The sequence below is a fragment of the Xiphias gladius genome, chromosome 19, assembly GCF_016859285.1.
Source record: "Xiphias gladius isolate SHS-SW01 ecotype Sanya breed wild chromosome 19, ASM1685928v1, whole genome shotgun sequence".
Taxonomy (NCBI): Eukaryota; Metazoa; Chordata; class Actinopteri; order Istiophoriformes; family Xiphiidae; genus Xiphias; species Xiphias gladius.
Window position 1 is genome coordinate 29,535,302 of NC_053418.1, and position 18,483 is coordinate 29,553,784.

Here is an 18,483-nt window from a genome sequence, read left to right on the forward strand (position 1 = left end):
ATCAAACCTTGAAGCAGACGTGCTACAACAGCAGAAGACAACGTCGGGTTCCACTCCTGTCAGCCAAGAACAGAAATCTGAAGCTGCAGTGGGAACAGGCTCACCAAAACTGGTCAGTTGAAGACTGGATAAATGTAGCCTGGGCTGATGAATCTGGATGCAGGTGGTAGGGTCAAAATTTGGCATCAACAGCAGTTATCCATGGAAACAAACTTTCCTTGTCAGCAGTCCAGGCTGGTGGTGGTGGTGTAATAGTGTGGGGAATGATTTATTGGCACACTTTGGGCCCCTTAATACCAATCAATCATGGTTTGAATGCCACAGCCTATCTGAGTATTGTTGCTGACCATGTGCAACACTTTATGGCCAGAATATTACCATCTTCTAATGGATACTCCCAGCATGATAATGCACGAAGTCACAATGCAAAAGTTGTGTCAAACTGGTGCCATGAATATGACAATGAGTTTGGTGTACTTCAGTGGCCTCCCAAGTCACCAGATCTGCATCCAATAGAACACCTTTGGGATATGGTAGAATTGGCAGCATGAATGTGCAGCTGACAAATCTGCAGAAATGATGTGATTGAATCATGTCAACATTGACCAGAATCTCAAAGGAATGTTTCCAACATCTTGTGGAATCCATGCCACAAAGAATTGAGGCAGTTTTTAGATCAAAAGGATGCCCTACGCAGTATTAGTATGGTGTGACTAATAAAGTGCTCCGTGAGTGTATATCAGAATGGTCAAGAGTAGGTTACCATCTTTTCTACCAGAAAAACATTAAAATTTATTTACAGTACTGAATAGTGTCAGAGTTCAGTGCAATAATCCTGGACTTTAGTTATTCTTGGGTGTGAACAATCAGTTTTACAAAGGGTCTGCCACATATTTTAACATACCCTTTTAGTTCTAATTTATTCGTTTATTATCTATATAAACATATTGTTATTTTGTATACTATTTTACTTTTTTTTTTTTTTTTTTAAATCACTCTGTCCTTCAATTTTCCTGTTTCCAACACTGTTGTGTTGGGCTGAGGAAGCAGAGTGCCGCTGTCCACTTGAACAAAACATATGCAACAGAAAACCAAATGGACACAGAAACCTGAAAAGTTCCATCTTCAACATCACAGGTGTCATTCTGGGCCTGTATTTCAATAAAGAAAGAGAAAATGGAAGTGAATATCAAAATTTATTGAGATGAACAACAGAGAGAGTTTTGGTGATTAGACTCAATCGATATGAAGCATCTTCATCAAGCGTAGGCCCATATGAAGATAGGAGATAGGATAGATCCCCGGAGTCTAGACTCTGGTGGTGGTGGAGCAAATGAGTTGTTGATGGAAACCTTTGGATGAGTGTCCCTGGACATCATTGAAGCTTTGGTGGTGATGGAGTGTGTTGTTCAATAGTTCTGAAAGACAGACGGGCAGAATTGCAATTATGTTTAAAGAAAGGCATCCAGTGATTGATTGGCTCAAAGAACGCAGGCAGAAATGGGATTGTGAATGGAGGGATTGGACAGTGTGGGAAAGTGGAAGTGAATAGATGAGGAGTATATATATCCAAAGTTAGCCCTGGATAACTGGTGTCACAGTGGTGGTTATCAGCAGATCAGCTAAGTTAATCCTGGGTTAAATAAACCAGCTGTGATTTGTTCACATAAAGGAGGTGAAGTCCATAATTACAAAGCAGTGACATGCAACATTTACAGAACATTTAATATGAGATAAGGCAAAACTCTTGATCCACACAGGGAAATGGCTATTGTAATGGCATAAACTAATATTCATGTATAAGATAATGGAATGAAATACAACAGCAATCAAAGAAACAATACAATGACCACATCTGAAAAATATACACTATGGATAAGTGAGAGATACCTTACTGCAGCTCTTTGATAAGCTTTTTCAACAAGTACTCCACAATCTAAGTATTGGAAGCACATTGACTGTTTATTCATACTGTATGTTCTTATGTTAAGAAATGGACTATTATGAGCAAATATAAGCAATACAGACCATAACAGTTAAAAGTAACGCTGTTTCTGCTGCCAAAACAAAAGAAAAGTACAGATTGCCTGTGTATGTATTTTGAAGAAAATAAATAAATTCTTGATAAAGTTTGTCTGAAAGAGGTGATGTCTATAATATAATATAATTAACACTGGTGGGATATTTTCTTTCCATATATTTTGGAAAGAAAAAAATATGGAAAAACAAGAAAGAAAATAACAGTGAACAATCTCAGTTTTCCTCTTCACCCTTGCCATGAATATGGTGGTCAAGGCAGCTGAAACTGAATGCAGAGGCCATCTGTCCAAGTCTTGCATTCGGCAGCTCCCCATCAGAGCCTTCATGGAAGACTTCACTGTCACCACATCATCCGTGGTAATAAGTTTCAAACCTGCCAAATCCGAGGCCATAGTGTTGAAGAGGGGAACAGTGGTGGACAAGTTTTGCTTCTTTCTGGATTGCAATCCCATTCATCACTGAGAAACCAGTCAAGTTCATTGACTGTAGCCTCAGGGATACAGTGGCAATCTAAGCAACCATATAGGAGCTTGAGAATTGGCTCACCACATCAGAGAAGTCTGGCCTACCTGGTCAATTCTTGGATTTACCAACATTGCATCTTACTTCGAGACCTCTGCCTGGTATACGATGTGGATGTGCTGGTATATGAAGTAACCCCGATGAGAGTGGAGACAAGATCAGTAGCTACCTCCGCAGATGGCTGGGTCTGCCGCGCAGCCTAAGCAGTGCAGCATTTTATAGGAGGAGCAACAAACTTCCTATTAGTAGCCTTGACAAGGAGTTCAAGGTTTCTCTGCACTATCAGGACTCCAGGGACTCTAGAGTGGCATCAGCAGGCATTTTGGTGCAGACAGGAACCATAATGCCTGCTGCACCATAAGAGGAGAGCCTGTCTGCACCATAAGTGGAATCCTCAGGCCTTCCGGGCCTTCGCAGAGACTTTCGGCTGAGACACAGGGCTTTGGTGGGCACGTTGGCAACTGGACTGGCAGGGCTGGAGCCATCCCACAATCTCGCTATGATAAAGCCCATTGCAAGGACACACGCCATCTAGTCCGGAAGGATGTGCAGGCAGGTGTCGAGGAGGAGCGGACCCGCAGGATGGTGGGCATGCAGCAGAAGGGAGCATGTACAAAGTGGGAGGGTGTGCTGCAGAAGATGATATCTTGGACTGACATTTGGCTGGCAGAACCCCAGCAAATCAAGTTCATGGTCCAAGCTGTGTACAATGTCGTACCTAGCTCAGCAAATCTCCACATCTAGGGCAAGAGTGATTCTCCACCATGTCCTCTGTGCCCCCGAAAAGGTTCCCTAGAGCACATCCTCAGCAGCTGCCCAAAAGCCTGCTACTGCAGGTTACACAACCAGGCACTGGAGACAGTTGCAGAGGCAATGTCCAAACCGATGGCCAACAACAAGCAGATGGCTTTGGATCAGGAGGAGTGATCCGTGGGCCAATGCTGCTGGGACACAAGCCGGGATCTGATCAATCCTGGCTGGGTTGCCTGAGCAAGGGTGTATGATGCTGAAAGACCCACAACACCCTATGACATCATGAAACATCCCTGAGGATGTGTCCCAGCAAATCCTAGGATGTATATTTGAATCTAAATCAGGCATTGATTGATGTACATCATACTGCATTACAATCCTCAATTAATGTAGTCTAAAAAGATCCTAGAGTATGTTCAAAGTGTTGTCTCCTGCCTCCTTCCCTCCTGAAATGCAGTGATGGAATAATAGTGGAGAAGCTGCAGCTACAGTGAACTGTCCTGTTGGAGAAGTAAGAAATTCAGCTTAATTAATATGCCACTGAATATCTTTCATTAGGCTTTAAGTCCAGTCAAGTACAGTGCAGATCCTGCTAAAACACTTGTGTTAAAGCCAGACTCAAAACATGGTTGTGGACATGGTCTGCTAATTTGTAAAATGTCACCGTTGGTTTTTATTTTTTGTGATGTGATATGTTTTTCCATATTAGGATCAGCTTGCATACTAATAAATCAGCTCACTAGAAAAATAGTCATCGTTCCTACTGGATTTCGAATTCTGGGGTTTTCCTGGAAGGAATCTTTTTCCCAGTTCATCTTTTTTTTGGCCTGCATTAAAACCATTAATACATTTAATTGTATGGAGATATCTGTTGTGGTGTGTCTTTGCTTGTTGGCCTATACTTTATGTTTTGCTTTTTGGTATGTGTTCTGGTGGGGGTTGAAGATATAAGTGTGGTGTTTTATTATGCTCTATCTGAATCCTCTTTGTGGTTGACTAACTTAAAAATATTGACTCTCAAACCTGCCACAAATATTGTTAGGTGCTGACCGAAGTGGTACCTCAGCGACTGGTCAAACCTACAGCGGAAACATTGTGTGCTACTCAAACAATTGCCCCTACAAATACACAGGTATAGGGTAAACCTCAGCATAGCATAAAGTGACTCCCCTCTTTCCCTACCCCCAAGTATGACCAGTATAACAGCAGATTGCAGTCCAAACAGAATGGATTTATTTATCAAAAAATGGTAGAAAGCCTTGCTCATCAGGGTGAGCAAGGCCAAAATAACAAACAAAGCAATCTCCAACAGTGTCCACTAACTTACCTAATCAACAAAAGATAACAAAATAAAATACAGGCATCTTACCTTCCTCTCTAACATAAACAGGAACAAAAGTTGTCATCAAAACAGGATTTTCACACAAAGTGGACTATGATATGATCACAGAGGGTTGGATGTAAAGGAGCCAGAGGAATGACCTGGTTTGGTTTTCCAGTTATTTGGCAAACATGACAAGATCAACAAAATTTGGAAACATCTGATTTTTTGTAGCCAGAAAAAATTTTGGAGCACCCTATATTTTCCTGATTCCCAAATGACCAGACAGACTGTGATTGTGGGCTAAACTCAACACTTGGAGATGGAACTCTTTGGGCACAACTACCTGAATAACCACATCGCACTCCATCCCAGACAATGAGGACCAGGTAGGTCACAGGGTGTGTAGGATTTTTCTGTTCCTGAGCAGCAGACAGACAGTCAGATAATGTACAGATTGCTGGGCTTTGATGAGCTCATCTTTATCTACTACCAAACAAAAATCTGTCTCATCTGGTAACATAAACAGAAATAGGCAGACTTTTTAGTTCAGAGGAGAGGCTGGGCAAGTCATCAGATGCAAAAAAAGAATTAGACAGGTCCGCTAAATCAGCAAACTTATGAGCCTGGCCACACGTCATGACGCAAGCTGGAAAAAAGGGAAGCGCATGTTGAGTGTGTTGAGGAGGGGCCATAAAACACATCAGCAGCAGGATTTTCAGTTACCTTGGGAACAGCGGGAAACACTTTTTCTCCAGCCAAATCATCATCTACTTCTAACTTAAAAGTATGTGCAAAATCAGTTGCAGCCAGCACAGGAGTACTGCAAAGATGAGCCTTGGCAGAATCAAATGATTCTGGACACAGTTGTCCAGACAAATGGACTGGAAGGGTTTGTCAAACTGGTTAGTGGTGCAACTACATTTGCAAAATTTTTAGAGAACCCACGATAATAATCACACATTCCCAGAAACCAGCAGAGTTGTGAGGTGTATGGTCATATATGTAGAAAATAAACCATGTGTGAAAATAGAGATATGGCTCAGAGGCCATAGGTCAAAGGGTCATCAGAAGGGGTCTTGCAGTTCCCAAAGGCAGGTAATGCTTTGTAACTAAAACCATATGTGAGTGACAGTTTTTAGGAAAATAACTGTCCTATTTAAGAGTCGGTGACCAAGGCTGAATTTCAGAGTGGTTCACCCTCTCACAAGCAGATCTGCAGATGCTTGACTTGACGCTGTTCTTCTTTGTAATAAACCTTTATATGCAATCAAGACAGTGTCAGCGGAGTCTCCTTCATCCTCTTCACATCCTCAACACCATCAAATAAACTACAAGAATTTTGGCTTCACGAACTTGGTCGTGTTGTGCCCTGTGGCATCTTCACCAGCATCAGTGCGCCGACTCCCGCTCCATTCCGGCAGTTCAAGGGGGGCATTCCTCACATTTTTGGGGCGCTGGTTTGTTCGTTGAGGCTGTTGTATTTGCTGGTTGGACACACCGCAAAGAATCGTTTGTGTGTGTGTGTCATGATGTGTTGATTTTTGGTTCGGTGCTCCGTTCTAAATTTGGTTTGTTGCGTTGCTAGGGCGACGCAACGGGGGGAGTAGTGTAGTAAAGACGTAAAGAAAATAAGAAGTTAAGAAGGAAAGACGTAAAGAAAATAAGAAGTTAAAGAAGGAAAGATGTAAAGAAAATAAGAAGTTAAAGTAGGAAACGGTAGAATAGCCTAATTAGTAGCGGTAAAGTGTGCTAAATAAACGCCATGCTAGATTAATGAAGACAGGGCCCATCTTCCTTTACGGTAGGACATGCGTCTTAGCTGCTGCGTGAAAGTTGGCTTTTAAATAATAGTGGAATTTGACTGGAAATTAGAAATGTAACTCCAGGCCTGGAGGAATTAGAAGAAATTAAATAAAGTAACAGAAACATAGGAAAAAAGGAAATGTAAAGGAAAAAAGGAAATGTAAATGAAAAAAGAGGAATAAAGAGGTTAAGCTGCAGATTTGGATGAAGCCCTTAGGAAGGCGGTGTTAGACGGGCCATAAAACCTGGGATGTTACTAGGAGATGTTTCAGGTCAGTTCTAAGAACTGGAGGTGCAGATGGAGAAAATTCAATTGTAAGCTCCCACTCGAACATTCGTTGACGAACGATGTCTGAAGCAGCCTCTCATTGAAATGTCTGCATCTCATTAAGGTAGTATAAATTTAGGAAAAAAGAGAAAAGTGAGCGGCAAAAATGCGCATTTAGTAGGGAAAAGTATAAATGAGTTAACATTGAGAAATTTGGGATGATGTTTGAGTTTGTTGTGACCTTCTGTTTGGGGTATTCTGCTCTGTGTCTTTGTTTGTTCAATGGTTGGTCTGTCTGTGTGTGTGTCTGCTCCGTGGTGTGTCAGCGGTGCTTCAGCTGGGTGTGACTGGATGTGGAAGGTTCATGTGTGACAGCCACACATAGGTTGTGGTTGAAAATAAGTGATCTATTGATTCATAAGGACAGAAATGTTTGCTTTTAATGTTAAATATATATGAGCCTCTTTCAGGGGGACGTTTTGATAAAAATCATGAGCCTTTTTGAAAGGACGTTTGAAAGTAATGATCTACGAGTCTTTAAGGGGACTAAAATTGTTAAAATACATACATGAGCCCTTGAGGGACATTTGATAATATCTATGAGCTTCCATTAAGACGTATTGAATCTGCCAAAATATGAGCCCCGAGAAGAACATTTTTATTGTAGAAAAAGTAGGGAGAACAGCGAGGATGTTTTGTGTGCACAGGAATGAGCAAGAAATAAGATAGGAAGGGAAAGATAACCTTCTGATAAAATTACCAATATTAAAACACGCATTTGGTTTTGATGAGGGACCAATTTGAGTGATTGGTGAGCGTGTAGTTTTTCTCTGTTTTTACTTTTTGCCTCTCTGTGTGTGAGAGAGAGAGTGAGAGAGTGCTGCACCCTCCCTTCCCTCTTGGTCAGAACCTGAGAAGAAAAGAAAAAAAAAAAAGGAAAAACTGATGAACAGGGGCTTAGAGTAAATGGATAGTCTTTAAGGACATGTGAGTCCATCTAAAGTAGAATAACTTGGAGATTTAAGATATTATTAGAATGAAATAAATTAAAATAAGACTCTTGATGCTCTGAAGTTGGAAAATTTATTTCACTTTTTGTTACTGATTGTGGCAATACAGTGGTTTATAATTACTTTAAATGGGAAATTGACGAGAGGAATAACCTAAATAAACTTTTGAAAAAAAAAAAAAAGGTTGATTTGATTTATAATAAGGGAGTATAAGGTAATTATTATAATGCCGAAGAAGGACGCTAATACTTTGAAAACAATCACTCCGGTTGATGCTGTGTAGAAGAGTAATCCCCTAATTAAAGGTGTAGAAAAAATGTCAGAAAAGTGGCATAAACGTTGGCCTGAAATTGACCAACGTTGGCCAGTGGAAGGTACACTCAACCCAGATGTAATTAAAACAATGCAGGTGCTTATATCTACAGATAAGGCGGATCAGAAGAAAGGTAAAAAGGGACAGAAACGCAAAGAAAAAAGACAAACAGAGCTTGGCAGTTGTTTGAAAATGAGGGACAGAAATTATTGGAAGCTGCAAAAGATAAGAGGGAGAAAGGCGCAGAAGAAATAGAGAAAAATGTAAAAGAAATAGAAAAGTTAATGGCAGAAACTAATTCACCATTCTCACATACGGCCCCAATAAAGAAACCCCCACCTTATGAGAAAGAGGTGAAGTTTGAGGAGATTTATCCCCAACTTCCAGTGATTAGTCAGGAGGGTAACTATCACATTACATATGACAATGAGCGAATAATAGAAACAGGAAGAGTGGAAACAACCATAAAGATGTATCCAAACACCAAAAGTAAAAAGAAAACGGCACGTTTAGAAAATAAGGGGGGACTAAGGATCAAGAAGATGGAAAGTGGATAGGATGATCAGAGTGATTCGGATGAAAATATGGGTGGATATGACCCAGCAGTCAGACGGATGTTGGCTAAAGCGGAGAGAAAAGGAGTCAGAACATGGAGGAAAAAGGATCAAGGAGATGACAGCTCCAATGAAAGTGAGAACGGAAACAGCGATGGAGACTCGGAGAGCAAGGGTTCATCGTTTTTAAGAGGGTTTCTCCCAAGGGCATCCAGTACCAGATATGGAGAAGACAGATGGCAGACTTTAAGAGAGGTTGAGGAATGTATTGATTAATGTCTTATTGACATAAATAATTCTACCAGTCTAGAAAGTCGGGAAGCACTGGAGAATCAATTACAGGAATTGCAGATAGCTAAGACAGACTTACGGAAGAAAGACTCTAAAAAGTAAGACACTATGAAATACTCATTACGCCCAAGAAGGGGAAAGTCACCAGATAAGATGTGTCCAGTGGTTATTCGAGGACAGAATCTGGAGTATAAGCCCTGGCAGAATACAGATATGTCAGACATACTTGAGAAGTTACCTACTCTTCAAGATGGAGCGCATCCTTGGATTTCAAAGTTGGAAGTGATAATGGTGGAAACACAGTCAGCCATAGGAGATATTAAGAGACTTTTGGCTAACCTCCTTGGAGTCCCAGCTATGGAAGAGATTTTGCAGAAAGCGGGACTAAATCGATATGTGGGAACTTCTGTGAACGATCCAGAGTTGTTTGCTGTAAATAGAGGTCGTGTTTGGAGAGCACTGAGAGATACATTTCCAACAAATGTACATCCTGATAATATCCTTATTGAACCACTCGGACAGGAAGAGAACCCAAGGGCTTATGTGTCAAGGGCCCATCAAGTGTGGAGAAATGTTACAAGAAATTACCCGGATTTGAATCAGATGGAGCAATCAATTTTGCGAGTGAAAATACAGAAGGGGTTGCCCCTACCAGTGAGGAGCAAGCTGGCAGAGGTGGTTGGTCTTGGAAGCATGGCAAAGGGTGTCTATACGGACCATATAGCACATCAAGTGGAGCTATATCGGAAGAAGGAGCATGACCAGAAAGAACAGGACCAGGAGACTCTCAGAAAACTTAATCAAATACAGTTGGTGGATAATAAGAAGAAAGAAAAGAAGCAAGCTTTGGTTATTCAGAGTGAACCTCGATCAAAATCAACCATCACCACAACTGCCGCCGGACCAGATCCAGTTTCGACCGGTCCAGCCGTCATCTGTTGCTCCCATTGCTTCCTGCCCACAACCTGTATTTGGTCAACCACAGATATGCAGAGGAGGAGGTCGAGGAAACTTAGGAAGAGGAAGAGGAGGAAACTTTAATTTTTAACAGCCTTCAGAAGTATGTTATAATTGTGGACAGTTTGGACATTTCGCTCGTGAATGTAACAGGCTAGGAGGTTTTAATAATAGTGGTGAAAGTAAATGACCGACCTTTGGAAGTGATGGCGGATTGCGGATCTGCTTTTACCTGTGTTCGACCTGAAGACGCTATACATCTCCCCATGTCTGATCAATTGATACGGACAATCAGGTTTGAGGGAGTGAAACAGCTAATTCCTCTCACGGAGCCTATTGAGCTCTGTTATAAAGACCAAAAGACTATAATACCAGTATTGGTGTCAGAACAAACACCCATCGCACTTTTGGGAAGAGATGCTTTGTGCAGATTGAACTGTACAATAAGGCGTACACCGGACGGTTGTCTGGTGGAAGTGTCAACAGATGTTTGTCGCCAATTATCGATGATAACGGAGACTGAAGCTTCGTCGGTGTTCTGGATTGGATATCTTAGCCAGAGTCTTCTCGAACCCGTTAAACTTTGGGAGAAGTTTATTGTAGCAAACATGCCTCATGCAAAGCTTCCGGAGTATCCATTTCATTGTACACTCAAGTATTACAAGGATGCTGCCAAATCAAATCCAGAGGAGTGGCTGAATCGTCAACCAAAGCAAGTCCAGCTCAGTTCGTGCTGCATAATTTTGGGACCACAAGGAGCAGCTATGAAGATAGACAGCAATGAATATTTGGATAAAGAGCATGACATTGAAAAGAGTGTGCCACATGTGACTTCGATGATTTCTGAAGAATATAAACAGAAACACATAGGAGAAATGATGGCAGATGGTTGACGATTCAGCCACTCCTCTGGATTTGATTTGGCAGCATCCTTCTAATACTTGAGTGTACAATGAAATGGATACTCCGGAAGCTTTGCATGAGGCATGTTTGCTACAATAAACTTCTCCCAAAGTTTAACGGGTTCGAGAAGACTTGCTGAACTTGTGGGGCTGACTGAAGCATGTCTGTTGGCAGAAGGTAAACGGGTGACGATATATACAGATTCTGCATATGCACATAATGTGTGTCATTTGTTCGGATCGGAATGGAAGAACCAAGGCTTTAAAAAGACAGACGGTTCCCCAATACAACATCATGCTCAGATAATGAAACTTTTGCATGCTATGATGAAGCCTAGAGAAATTGCGATAGCTTAGTGCACAGCACATAGAGCGGATTTTTCAAGAGTCACACAGGGTAATAAAGCAGCTGATGAAGCTGCAAAGGCAGTCACAGGAGCGGACAAATTGGGAAAAGTTCTTCTGGTTACTCATGAAATGGACTTGGAAGATAGAATCACACTCAGAGATGTGATCTTAATGCAAGAAGCAGCTTCTGCAATGGATAAACAGTTGTGGCTGGACCGAGGTGCTATCCAAGATTCCACTGGACTGTGGCGAAATCATGAGGGGCTGATGGTTGCATCTCCAGATCTGCTAGGTCTGTTGATTCAGGAATCACATGGATTAGCTCATGTTGCAAGGGGGGAAGTTAGGAGAAAAGTTACAAAAGAGTATGGGTTTTGGGCTCCATACCTACTTGAGCAGATTGATTATGTCATAGGCAAGTGTGTCATCTGCCTGAAGAACAATATTCAAAGGGGTTTGACGGTTCCTCCTGGTCACATTCCAACTCCGAGAGGTCCCATGTGTGAATTAGTTGTGGACTTTGTTGACATGATAAAACCAGTGGGAGGTAAGACATATATGCTAGTCGTTGTGGACAGATTCTCACGGTGGCCTGAGGCTTGTCCAACCAAGCGAAGGATGCTCAGTCTTTTGTCAAGTTTTTGTGCAGAGAGGTCATAAGTAGATGGGGACTTCCAGATCGGATATCTTCAGACAATGGGAAAGAGTTTGTGGATAAAACAGTGAGATTAATTTTACAAAAACTGGGAATTAAACAGCATCTAGGAGCAGTTTATCACCCGCAAAGCCAAGGAATTTGCGAAAAAAAGAATGGCGTTTTGAAAAACCGAATTGTTAAATTTTGCCAGCACACGGGTCTAAATTGGGTAGCGGCACTTCCGCTGGCGTTAATGGTGTGTCGCTCGAGTGAGCTGCGTGATTTGCGTATGACACCCCATGAGTTGGTCATGGGCAGGCGGATGCCGACGCCTTCTTTGCGAACAAGCGGCAAGGGTCCGAGTCTGGCCCTTTTGGAAGATGAAATGCGAGCATATGTAACATATATGGCTACTCTGCATAAAAGAATATCCGCGTATGTCTCTGACAGGCAAAGAAAGGAAGAAGTGCAAGAGAGGCTTGATGAGCAAAAGAGGAACACAGTGCAACCTGGGGACAAGGTGTTCGTGAAGGTGTTTAGAAGGAAGTGGTTTAACGAATGGCGTGAAGGACCATTTGAAGTTGTTTGCAGTACCGGAACTGCGGTCCAGGTTAAAGGATCTCCGACGTGGTATCATTTATCGCATTGTGTCAAAGCGCCAAGTGAAGAGGTGTCGTCCTCACATAGCAGAAATATGAGGCTTAAGAAAGCCGGAAGAAAATGTGGAACAACATGCATGTTGGGGACAATGGTGATGACCTTGAGCAAACTCCTGATGATGCCAGGGATGACTTTGCAGTTATTGAACAGGAAAGAAAATTTGATATTTGATATTGATTTCCAATATGTCCCAGAAACAGCAGAGCCCATTTCTGTGGGGCATGATGCATCAAAGACACCAGAGGGCTGTGAGCCTGTTTCAGGGGAATCCAGAGATTCAGTCAGACGGAGGAGTCCAAGGCCAGTTCGGAAAAGGGTTATACCAAAACGTTACGAGAACTAGAGTTGAAGCACCTTAGGGGAAAGTCAGTTCAGCTCCCATGTAATTGTACGAGAGAGAATACTGGCGAAGGGAAATTCAGAGTTCAGTGGCAAGATAATCATGGCAAGGTTCTTGATCTGTTGGGAGCATCACCACTAGGGAAGTATGTGTTAATTAATGATCAGAGGAGAATAAAGATTGAAGGTGACTGTAGCCTTTATGTACGAGGGCTTCAGCAAGAGGATCAAGGTGACTATAGGTGTTCTTATTATGAACCACAAGTTCAGAGTGAGGGGTCAAAGACAGGGTTTAGAACTAAGATAGTGACTTTAGTCGTAATAAATGCAAGTAAGATCACACAACTTCAAGTTGTAAAAGAAGTAGGAGAATTAACAACTATAATGTCAACTCTCCGGCCGGAAACTGGGAAAACGGAACAGAAACCTATTCTTCCAGTTCTGCAGCTTACAAATGTATCGCACATAACAACAGTTGCAGTTCGGACGACTTCACCGACACCAACTGCTTCGAACTCTGTGATTGGGGTGAATTTAGGCAGTGCGGCTCATCTTCCATGTCAGTGTGGTAAATGGAACGTTGGTGGAAATAATCCTCCTAAGTGGAAAAATAATCGCGGTGAAGACGTAGTGTTAATAGGACCTGATGCTGACATTGTGCCTCCTGATCGAAGGAAGTATGTATTGTACAATGACATGAAGTGGATGAAAAAAGAGGGTGATTGCTCGCTTGTTTTGAGAAATGTTACTTGGGAAGATCAAGGGGAATATACATGCACCTATTATGAACCACACTTAAAATTTGTATCATTTTGAAACTATTGGATAGAGGGATATGTAATTTGCAAAGTGACACTTGTGATAATAAGTTTTATTCCTGTTCAAGTTGTTAGAAAAGTTCAGGAGCAACTTACTACAGCAACTACAAAGGGGATATATAGCAACCAGGTGATGTATACTACTTTAGCTCCAGAAGTGACTAAGAGTGTCAAGATGACAACTCCGGTCGATACTTTAGTTACGACTCAGAAGGGGATAAATAGTACAACAATGGTGTTGAAGACTCAAAGGTCCGTTACTTTGGGAAATTCTACAAGTAAGGTTGTGACAGGGGTTGCCACAAATAAAACATTGACCGAACTCGTAAACAGGGCACAGACGCCTGTTATGGCACCTTTGCCACCTGAAGAATTTGTTAATGGGACTCAAAAGCCAATGTTGCAAATAGAGGTTAGCTTGAACAGTAGTAGTAAGAGATCGGAAATTCGGGATTAGTGGACAACACTAATGTAAACTCATCTGTAACAATTCAGAGGACTCTGTCAGATATGACCAATGACCTCGATGACCTTGACCGGACACCAGACGACATGATTGAATCCTATCGAGCATTACAAAAGAGAGAAACTACGTGGAAGGCATATGGCTTTGACTCCTCGGTGCTACAAGTTTCAGACCCATGGGCAGGTAGAAATTTGTGGTTCCAACAATTGACTCATTCTGTAAGATCGATTAAGGACATGAATTGCCCATGTGTGGTGAGAATTCCACCACCAGGCACATGGCCTGCAATTATGGAAACAGTACCAGAACCGCTGCTTCCTAAGTGTCAATCTTATGCACTATCATGGCTGTTGTATCAGCAGAAGTCAAGAGAAGATAAGGTTATGGCTTTATCAGTACATCTGTTTAGACCCAGATTTGATTGCTCTTGGTTGAAAAACCTGCCATATTTAGATTTACTCGACAAACACAAGGATGTGACAACAGCAGTTCCTGATGGACAGGACGTGACACCTGTAAAGGCTGAAGACTGTTTTTGTTCAAATGAGACCGCATAATGGCCCTGGTATGTTTATTGGAATAGCAGACTGTGATAAATGTATGATGCAATTTAATGGGCATGAACACAAGACTGTTGATGGGTTATATACAGTGACCTTTCATACACCGCACAGTGTGTATAAAAGTTCACTGTATATAACCCATCAGTAAAACTGAGGTAAAGGTGAAGAACCAAACTTTGCCTGCAAATGTAACTATAGGAAATTTTAGAGACATTTGGTGGATTTGTGGTGATAAAGCATACTTATTTCTGCCATATGGATGGACCGGATACTGTTACATGGCAAGATTGAAGCTTCCATATGAAGTTTTGGCGGTCCAGAAGGGACAAGCACCTGATGAGGTGAAATCTACTGCTGTTCCTGGTAGTAGGAAGAAAAGGGAAATGGCACAATTTCATAATCTGGAGTCCTATCATTGGAGGATTAGTCTTGGAGAGAAATGGGGTATAGGACTATTTCCATGGTATGGTGTAACATTTTTGGCCGATCATATTATATCATCTACACCTTGCAAGGTTTTGCAAATGAAACTATAAAGGGGTTTGAATACTTGTCAAACACCCAAAGGAGTCACAGACTGACATTGCTGAAACATGATATGGCTCTTGATTATATTTTGGCCAAACAGGGTGGCCTATGTGTGGCTTTGAATTTAACTGGTGATGCCTGTTATACTTTGATTCCTGACAACTCTGATAATATCACTAGTGTTGTAGATGCATTGAAGAACATTAGGGATGCGTTTGACGCATCCAAAGGAGCTGGATGGTCTGCTAATGTTTGGTTACGAGACAGATTTGGAGTCTTAGGTGTTGTTTACATTAGTGTTGTCCACTGATAGCAGTTCTTATATCACTGTGTGTGATGTTTTGCTTTTGTACGCTGCTACTGACCTTTGCGAAAGCGATGATATTAAGATGGGTTGGAGTTATGATGCCTGGAGATCAGGTACAGATGCCACTACTACGTAAGACTGACCCAGACGACGAAGATGAGGAACTGGTAGTAGAATGCAAATTTTTGGTATTATTTAGTTATTTTGTAGTGTCTTACTATGGAGAAGTATAATCGAAGGGGGGAAATGGAAATGTGAATATTAACTTGGGATAATGTGATAATCTGCATCTGATGTTTTTTCTTTTTGCAAGATACTGGTTGGTGTTTTCTTTCCTTTCTCCCAGAATGTTATTGGGGAAAAAGGACTGTGAGGGTGGCTGACTGTTCAGGGAACCCTGATTTTCCCAAACACTCAGAACAAGGAGGGTGAAAAATGGAGGAAGGGCCCTGAACAAGGACACTGTTGGACTAAAATATCTGGACTCAAAAGACCATCAACACTACAACGAGAGTCGACGCTGCTGAGGAGCTACAGTGTGATACCTTCTCATGTCTTCTCTTATGTATATGTATACATTTTACAGTGTGAAATGTAATCTGTGATATTGATAATATCTAAAGTAGGACATTTATATGCTGAGTCCAAAATGTTAATTTGCGTTACTTGGGAATGTTTTTGCTTTAATTGCCTTAGGAATGTTGTTCTTTGTCAGTAGGTAAACACACTGGGACCTCATTTATTTTCTTTTTCTCTGTGCTTAGGGAGATTGGTGCTAGGCAGGGAAAGGTCCATTGGAGGGTCAGATGGGACGACCAGCCTGAATTTGAACATTATTTCATTTTATTTTCTGAGGTTTCCATATGTATTTGCTTAGGACATATCTCTCTATATATATTTTTCCCGAATTCTTCTTAATTGGCTTGGAGTACTATATGTGGTCGCTTAAGGCACCAAAGGGCCGTGAGAAGAATTTCCTGTCGTAATTGATTGATGAAACTTGTGAAAAAGGATGGCTGCCTGACAGGTTTTTGCTCTCACACTCCATAAATTTGTTGCTTGGCTGAGCTTAAGCTGCAACAAGCAGTATAGGAAGAACTGTCTTTCTTGGTACATTTGTAAACATGCAGGGGTAATTCTTTTCTTTTTGAGGCTCTGCAAGCCTCAAGGGGGGAAATGAGGTGTATGGTCATATATGTAGAATATAAACCATGTGTGAAAATAGAGATATGGCTCAGAGGCCATAGGTCAAAGGGTCATCAGAAGGGGTCTTGCAGTTCCCAAAGGCAGGTAATGCTTTGTAACTAAAACCATATGTGAGTGACAGTTTTTAGGAAAACAACTGTCCTATTTAAGAGTCGGTGACCAAGGCTGAATTTCAGAGTGGTTCAACGGCTTCACACCCTCTCACAAGCAGATCTGCAGATGCTTGACTTGACACTGTTCTTCTTTGTAATAAACCTTTAAATGCAATCAAGACAGTGTCAGCGGAGTCTCCTTCATCCTCTTCACATCATAAACACCATCAAATAAACTACAGTTGCCACTGCGTTTCTGGCACAGGAAAATCCAGGATGGCCATGACTTTGGCCGACAGAGGGCCAGACACTAAGGGGGAGGAGAGAGTAACGGTTCCCCACCCCAATAGGTCAGAACAACGGTACGACTGGTCTGAAAAAGGCACAACACCACGACAAGCCACAGAATGCTTCAAACCTTTTGTTTCGGCAAATCTCCTATCAAAATTTCACCCTGGGTAGCAACTGACTCACAGCAGATGGGCTTTTACTCTTAGACTTTTCCTTTTTCTTTAACAAAGGGCAGACTGCAACGAGGTGACCAGGTTCATGACAATAAAAATACTCATGGTTTTCACCAGCTGCAGAAGGATTACAGCAATAGACTTTGGGCGATCGCGTGTTTATATTCTCAGCAAGTACTGGGGACTCTTTATGCATGGGAGGAAAAAAAAAACACTCTTGTGGGTTAAGGCAAACTCAAATGCAAATACAGCAGCTTAGACGAGAGATGCAACCTTTTGCTCATTCAAACTTTTTAAACTCTTCCAAAAGCACAAGCTCTTGCAGCTGCCTAAAAATCCATGACCTTACTGGATTGACACCATTAATCAAAAAGTGCCCCTTTTTCATTCACAAACTCCACATAAGTCTTGGTTGGCATTTTTTTTTCCTCAATATCTAAATTTTGGTCTTTCTACTAAGTAGCCTTAACAACATTGTAGTGCAAACTCTGTTCAGCTGTGAGGGTAGCACACACCTCCTGAGCTTTCCCCACCAACTTACATTGAAGCAGTTAAGACCAAACATCCTTTGGCCAATTCAAAGTGGCTGCAATGCGCCCAAATGCATTAAAATTTGAATCCATGAGACACTCCCTTAAGGGTGGCGCCAGATCAATATGCCTGCTTGCGTCGAAGCTTTCTTGGGGAGAGTGCAGGGTCTGCTGGGTGACAGGTAAATGAGGAGCGACACTAGGCTGGCGTTCCAGCTCTAAAGCTCTCACCCTAAGGTACATAGTCTCCACCTCTAACTCCCAATTTCTCACCTGCATTTCCTTAATGCGGAGTGTCAGCCAGAGCTCCGGTCGGGACAGGTGTCATCAGCTTTCCCTGCTCCATCTGCAGTGGATAGACCCACAAACAAGCCCCTCAACAACAGCCTCTCAACCAGGAGCTGTCTCAGCTCTGCTTTTTTTGCATTTAATCGTACTTGCATATCAAACAGGTAGCAATGAGCATCAACTCTACTTTGTTACATTTGTTTAGTTGTTGTAATGTAGGGTTTCTTCCAAAACTTTCCAAATCAATCTCCACAGTGCCACTCCAGAAAACATAGGCCAGCATAAACTGACTTCCCCCTTTCCCTTCTTCCAAGGGTGACCAGTACCACAACAGATTGCAGTCCAAACAGAATTTATTTATTTATCAAAAAATGGTAGAAATAGGCATCAGGGTGAGCACAGCCAAAATAACAAACAAAACAATCTCCAACAGTGTCCACTAACTTATCTAATCAACAAAAGAAAACAAAATAAAATACAGGCATTGTACCTGCCTCCTT

The 18,483-nt window shown here is 41.8% G+C and overlaps 1 long non-coding RNA gene across 1 annotated transcript; it reads right to left on the bottom strand.

Annotated features, from left to right (window-relative positions):
- Window positions 1–1,177: 1,177 nt before the first annotated feature.
- Window positions 1,178–18,043, bottom strand: LOC120805499. The gene is made up of 2 exons (XR_005709555.1): window positions 17,969–18,043; window positions 1,178–1,418 (listed from the first exon to the last, which is right to left on the bottom strand). It is a non-coding gene; the product is annotated as an uncharacterized LOC120805499 (long non-coding RNA).
- Window positions 18,044–18,483: the final 440 nt, after the last annotated feature.